Here is an 8,168-nt window from a genome sequence, read left to right as displayed (position 1 = left end):
ATGGTTCGTACTTGTTTTGAATGTTTTACGGTGTTTGTTAGTGTTTTTGAACCATTGTAGGTCAATTCTATGAGCAAGGGAAGTTCAAGGATGAGTTTGGAGCAATTTTGGATGAGTTCGGGGCCCAGTGGACTCGACGCGTCGAAATTTTCCAGTAGCTAACTAATTCGCGCACAGGAAGTCTCGACGCGTGGAAAAAATTCTTGACGCGTCGAGAGAATAGGCGTCTATTTCTGGGATAAAAACAGACGCCTAAAGTGGCGCAGCTGGGCAAAATTCAATACAAGCGAATAGGCGTCTATTTCTGGGATAAAAATAGACGCCTAAAGTGGCGCAGCTGGGCAAAATTCAATACAAGCGCGAGATTTCTTTTCCTAATATCAATTGCACGGATTTCAAGGCTCATATCTCCATATTAAAAGTTAGCAATTCAAGGAATCTTCCAAATTCTAAATATCATTAAAGACGGCAATTTCTTTATTTAAATATAGGAATTAGAATTTGAGTCCAATTTTGTACAAGATTCCTATTTCATCTCAACTTTGTACCCACTATAAAATCCCTCCTTCCTCAACCCTAAAGACACCGAGAGATTTTGAGAGTTCTTTGTAGACAAGAAAGAGAGAAATCGAGAGGCTCAAGTCGTCTTTGGAAGCAAGGAGGAAGCCAGGGAGATTTGGGAGAATCGCTTGGTTAATTCTTGTACTCTTCTGATGATTTGTAATCCTTTATTTATATTTGCTATGTATAATTTAGCCATGCTCGGCTAAATTCCTTAGGGATTTTTGGGTGAATTTGTTTATGAACCTATGTGCCTAGTTCGTTAATTTCTTAATATATTTATGTTTGGTTTTATGATTTGTGTTGCAATCTTGTTTTAATCTGTTGTTGTTGGTAGTTAAAGGCCTAAATTACTAGCTTCACAGTCATGTTTGTGTCACCAATGGGAGTTGGGGCATAAATTAGGGCACACACGATTGCACCTAATGGTTGGTCCTTGGGAAAGGGGAACTTATTAGGGGAAGTTTATTCTAGATTATTGCTCATCGGGAGATGGTAGTAATTAGGAATAATTGAATGCTGATCTTTAATATTATTGGGTGTTTAAGCCATGGGAGTGGAAATTCACTAGGAATAGAGATTACGGGAGTAATTCGATTCCACTTTGCATTCCCATACAAATCTTAATTCCAAACCAAATATTACAAACGTTAATTGGCACTAGGTGATTAAACATTGTGATCCCAAGAATCCTATTTTGCTCTATTGTCTACAAAACCTTGCTACTTATTTTATTCTGCTTGTTATTTTATGCAATCAATCAACCTTCAAGTTTTGTTCGGACTAGTTTCATATGAGTAACCTAGTAGCTAGTGATTAGTACACCACCTCTCTGTGGTTCGACAACCCGAATACTCCGGGTATTATTTGTTTGCCCCAAATTACAGCAATCACCCTCTTCCAACCTTATGGCTACCCCCAACCTTGTACCTTCGGTGCCAACCATTACCTCCAGAAAGCCCCTGTACAGCCAAGTCCAACCTTATTCCTCCGGGACCGTCGTCCCCCACCTATAACCACCAACGAAAACCCACCAATTCACGGCAACACATGCCCGGATAACACAATGTTATCGCCCAAACACGTGGACTCAGCCACAACTCCATAAAATCACGTCACGGCCACCACGAGGACCGCTGCAATACCTTGGTGACTAGCGTCCCATACCACTAATCGTGCAATCCAGGTAATGCCACACACGCACCACCACTCACATGAAACAAGCAACGAATTGCAAAAGAGGTATGAAACATACTCAACGAGAGACAGGTCACCACCCATCGACAACAACGACGCTAGCATTAGGATAATAACTAGCAAGCTCAACAACGAGGAAACTCAAGATAGTTCCGAGAAACACACAAGACACCACACGGTTCAACGAAACACAATGTTGAACACTTAGCACGATACACAACACCAAAGATCCTACATGGATACCTACCGTAAAGCTCTAGACCTACGAAACATCAAGAAGATGCTCAAATAGTTCCACAAAAGAACAACGGGAGGCCAAAAGATCAAAGACCGAGACAAACAAAACACGGGGAACAAATCCCACTCCAACCTCACTGTGTTCCCCGCTGGTGGACCCACGGGTAGTGCCCCACCCGTGGTCCCGCCCGCGGGTACAACACCCACAAGGCATACGTTCCCGCGGGTAGGCCGGCGGGTGGTGCCCCGCCCGCGGGTACGTCCCTGTACCACAACAAATCCCTTCGGGGATTTTCTCCTCCAAACACAAATTCAAGTCCAAAACATGCCAAATCTCACCAAGCACAACAAAATGACTTGAACCAAGGAAAATGCCAAGCAATGGCACAAAGGAAACCTAAACACAAGCTCTTGATATGCAATATCACAAGATAAATGCATAAACACTCACATTTCATAGCAAAACTCATGTAGAAGCCAAGAAATCATATATAGGTAAGCAAAATAGGTTTTGTAGAGCATGGGTTACCTCTTGAAGACCAAAAGACTCTTCTTACACCACAACAAGCTCTCCACTAAGCTCACTAGCCAAACCCACTTCAAGATCAAACCAAAAGATCATAAAGATCCAACCTTTAAGAAAAAGACAACTAAGATGGAACCAAAAAGACTAGACAAGCTTAGATCTTACCCTTCTAGATGCCAAAATAGAGGAAAGATTGAATCTTGGGAGCAAAACTTGGAATCTTGACAAAGGCTTCTTTTGGCTTGAAGAACAAGCTACTCTTGTTTTCTAGAGAAAAGGTAGAGATATTTTCTAGAAAATGTAAGGGATGCAAAATGAAGAAGTCTTCTAGGTTTAGGTTACAAAACTAGCTCTTTGGTGAAAAGACAAGGATACCCTTACTAACTCTTAGAAAGTGTAAGGAACAAGGGAACTCCTCTCAAAGCACAAGGTACAACACCACTTAAAGATTGACTAGTCAAATACTAGTCCTTGAGTATCAAAAATCAGGATTTTAGGAATCAATTCCTCAAGAGAAATAGAATTAATTACTCAATTAATTCATGGTTTGGAGTGTGGATTTTTGGGGTGTCACAGTACTCCTTGAGAACACCGGAAATCTTCACTATTTTCCTTACTTCTCCATTCATAAATAACACTCACAAAGGATGAATAAAAATCGAGTTAATACCATCTGAGGTCCTCTGAGTATAGTGGTTTTGCCACGTTTAATCCTAAACTTGCAAATTGACCATTTGTGGTCCTTCGACTTTTAAATTTAACCATTCGTGGTCCAAGTTAACCACTCATGGTCCTTTAAGTTTCAAAATTTAACCAGTAGTGGTCCTCATGAAAGGACCATGGTTGGTTAAAATTTAATAGTTGAAGGACCATGGATGGTTAACTAGGACCACAAATGGTAAAGTTTGAAAGTCGAAGGACCACATATGGCCGATTTGAAAGTTTAGGACTAAACATGGCAAAACCACTATACTTGGAGGACCTCAGATGGTATTAACTCAATAAAATCACATAAACCAGCAGTCTTAGAAAACCTCCTAGAAATTGAATGATTTGTAGTTTCACTCCTTTGAGAAGATAAAATACCCCCGGAAAAATAATCCTTGTTAAATGCTGGACACCACTTCTCCATACAATCATAAAGCTTTTCTAGCCACGTATTCTTATGACACTTATATTCTGTAACCATCCTGAAAAGTTACAACACATATTTACTAAGCTTATTCTGAAAATTCATAATCTCATATTAGAAAGTTCATAATCATATAACAGAAAATACATAATGACATAACAGAAAATTCAGAATTGTATAACTGTAAATTCATAATCTCATATTAGAAAGTTCATAATCATATAACAGAAAATACATAATAACATAACAGAAAATTCAGAATTTTATAATGTAAATTCATAATTTTTATCCCCTGTTGAATACACAGTATAACTGACTAAAAATACCAAAATATGATACTGTACCCAATGAATAAAGTAAATAATAACATATCTTGTCTAATAAACTTCAAACTCAGCTTCAGTCTCGATGTATTTCAACACACAATTGAACATATCCAGAAAATCCTTATGATTCCTTAATGCCTTGATATGCTTCTTCGAATTCTCACCAATATGCCATATGCAAAGACGGTGGTGTGATGTAGGAAACACCATAGAAATGCCAGCAGCCATAGCTGAACATTGATCCGTCATGATAGTTTGTGGACACTTGCCATCCATGGATCTTAAAAACGCTCTAAACAACCATGCAAATGACTCTATCCTCTCATTCATCAAAAACCCACATCCAAACATTACATTCATGCAATGATGGTTCATCCCTACAAAAGGACCACAAATCATATCATATTTGTTAGTGCGATATGTTGTATCGTGCACTAACAATCACCAAACACCTCATAATCCTTTCTCATTTGACCATCCCTCCAAAAAAAACTACACAATCTTCCATCCAAATCAACTTCAAAATCAAAAAAGAAATCAGCCTCATTAGATTGCCTCCTCCTAAATATTTCAATCAAAGAATTGGAATCAGTTCCATCCAAACACTTCAAACTCTCAGAAGCCATCGAATTGTAAGCATCGCGATTGGTAAAGCCAACCAATGGAGAACCCCCTAACTGATGTTTCAAAAACCTCATACCATCCGCCAATGCAAAACCACTATTCTTCATATCTTTTAAATATTCAAGATGATTATTTCCCACTCTTCTATGCGAACGGAGCAGATGACTCTTGCCAAATGAACATAACTCATGATTGTGCTCTTTTACATGTTTTATAACTGTCCACATCCCATCGCCCCCCACGTCAAACTGAACAAGTGCACCACAACCAGTCCTTATATCAATTTTTGAATAAAGCTTAACACCACTATTTGGTTTCTCCTTATACCCAGCCTTAGCACAGAAGAACCTCTTCATCTGAATTGACTTAGTAGATGCCTTATAACGTTGTTGACCTTTCCTCACACTAAAACCAACTCTGTATGCATATCCATTATATAACTCAAAAGCTTCATCACCATTACTTACTACAACACCAACCAAGTCTTCATCAACTGCAATTGCAACAAAAATATAATCACACCTATACCAACTACTAAATTATGAATGTACAGGTCAACTATAATGAATATAATATGCTACAATAGAAAATCATAATTTCATATGAGAAAATTCAGAAACTCACAGAAAAAAATTCATAATATCATATCAGAACGTTCATAAGAGAAACAGAGTATCAATAACAGTTGTGACATTATGGACATTCAAAGCTACATAGATAGTGAATAATATCATAACAGAAATAAGTTTGATGGAAATATATTCTTTATTTAAGTAGAGGGGGGACGGGGAATGCCGAATAAATCCAGCCATGCTCTACATAAGAAGAATATATTGTCCATCAATAACAGTTACACATAATTCATAAACTCATAGCATAAAATTCATAATCTCATAACATAAAATTCATAATCTCATATACAAAATTCATAATTACATAACAGAAAATTCATAACCTCAAAACTATGAATTCATAACAGAAACAGAGTATTAATACCAATCGCAACATTACTGACATTCAAATTGCATATAATCACCATGAATCAGTACCTACAACTACCAGAAACCACATTCATGTTAAAAAGCTAAGAAAAGAACCTGGACTTGAAGACGAGCCACCAATGTCAATGTTTAACTCTACTTGATCAGTGCTTATTGAATCACCAACAAAATCTTCATTCACTGAATATATGCAAACAGAGTAACATACCAGTTAATATGTTATGAACATAGTACTATTAAATTATGAACATTCATACCACATGCATGAACAGAGTATCAAAATTCATAATTGCGTAACAGAAAATACATAATCTCATATTGTAAAATTCATAACAGAAACATAGTACTAATAACAAATGCGACATTATGAACATTCAAACTGCATAGATACTGAAAAAACACCAATAAAAACAAACTAAATCTTCAACATGCTAAAATCTCATAAATCAAACGAAATCAAACGCATAAAATCGAACGAACCTGGAATCGCATAAATCAAATCACCGATCGAATCTTCTCTGCGAACCGCTGTCTCCTCCATCTACGAGTTCAAATCAATCAATCGCGAATAGGAAAGAATTGTGAATATCGGATCGAATCAATCGCGAATGGGAGAGAGAATTGTTAAACTGCCAAAATCAGAACTGCCTTCAAACTCGATACTAACGCCGTTAATAGAACAATGAATTTTTTTATTTTTATTTTTTAAGTGACGCCAAAAACGACGTCATTTGGAAACGTGTTCACCAAGCATGGTGAACACGTTTCCACGGCATAATTTGCGCCTTGAAGTTGTATCGAATATTGATTTGAGGATTTCTTATGTTTGGATAGTTTAGCCTGTGCATCTGAGCTCTCCAGCTCAGATGTGGCCTAGCACCCCGACTATTATGTTTAGTTCATGCTCTTTTTGGGAATTTATAATAGATTTGCCTTTATTTCATAAGCTTTAAAAGTTTTCAAAATTAGGGGTGTTACAATAAGTCTACAAATCCATCAAAATAAACAACATGATAATAATAAGAGTTTAGACTACTAGATCTACTAAGCCAGTCTAACTCGATCATCTCTCAAATGCTGGGCCCACCTGAAAGGGTTTTTACAAAACAACACGTAGACAAGTAGGAAAACACCCATTAGCACGAAGCTAAGTATAACCACACTCAACCTTGTAAGGTACTACAATATATACATTGGAAAAACATTTGTTCACAGACTCAAATCAAGCAATCTCAACACTTAGACAACTTTAAGATACATCACAGACTTTCTATATGCTTGCAACCTATAATATCAACAGGCATGCTTCAACTATAAATAACTCATCAACATGAATATTCCCACACATATTTCTCATAACAAAACTCATCATAACGATCTCATGCTATCAATCAATTTCATACTAACAACCGTTACGAAATTATCTTCATGCTTTCAAGTTCTCATCATGCAAACTAGATATATAAGATATCAAAATGCAACTAAGCCATCATGCTCAATAAACAATCTCAGTTAATCATTCTCAAATGAAATCTAGTGCAATACTATACTCAAATGCAATCTCGTGCAAACATTCTCATTATGCAATCTCATGCAAACATTCTCATTATGCAATCTCGTGCAAACATTCTCATTATGCAATCTCGTGCAATACTATAAGTATACTCATACACTCATTTGTAAAATAGAATACTTTTCTATGGAGGTTTCTTAGAGCCACAAGGACTCGCTTGCTTTCTTTCTTTTCTTAGGGTCGCAATGACTCGCTTTCTTTCTTTCTTTTCTTAGAGTCGCAATGACTCGGTTTCTTTACAAATGGACGAGATAGGAACTTCACCGTAGCGTGAACGAACCTATTCGGGCACGGCGTCTAGCTGGCCTAATACTCATCTCGTCCACCGAACCACTCTCTTGGTTCTATGCTCAAACTCTGTGGAATCAAGTATCGAACTTTTAGCGTGCACACCTCCTGACTAGGATTCTAAGCCTGGCGGGTAGTTTCCAACCTCGTAACGTGGGAATACACCGCATTACATATGCTGGGACTGCAATGTCTATAACTTTCATCCGAGAGGACATAGTCCAAACGGGTCCTCCAAAATAAGCTAGGTTTTCCTCACCATAGATATATATAGATATATTGCTCATGCATCTCATATATGCAACACTTAACTTATGCAAAAGACAAGCACATACTTCTCAACTCATTCTCAAAGACAAGATAAAGATGCTCTACGTGGAATGAGATTTTTGGAAAATAATACTTAGGCTCAAGTTGGCCACTTATGCACTTTTAAAAACATGATTTACTTGGAATGCAATTTACTGTACAACATGCTTCAAATTAAATATCACTGTGATCTCTAAAGGACACAATCAACATGCTTGGTTTACAACATATCAAACTATGTATATTTCTACCATCAAAATAGACCTCAAATTCCATTGAACATCCAACACATTCTAGTCATGCTTTTCTAACAATTCTTATTCACAAGTGTTCATGCTTCTCTATTCAAGTTCTGAAATAGCATCAGGAAGGTAACACCAAGCAATTCCCAAAA

Source organism: Ipomoea nil, unplaced genomic scaffold (genome assembly GCF_001879475.1).
Source record: "Ipomoea nil cultivar Tokyo-kokei standard unplaced genomic scaffold, Asagao_1.1 scaffold3030, whole genome shotgun sequence".
Classification (NCBI taxonomy): domain Eukaryota; kingdom Viridiplantae; phylum Streptophyta; class Magnoliopsida; order Solanales; family Convolvulaceae; genus Ipomoea; species Ipomoea nil.
Note: the sequence above shows the minus strand (reverse complement) of the source record.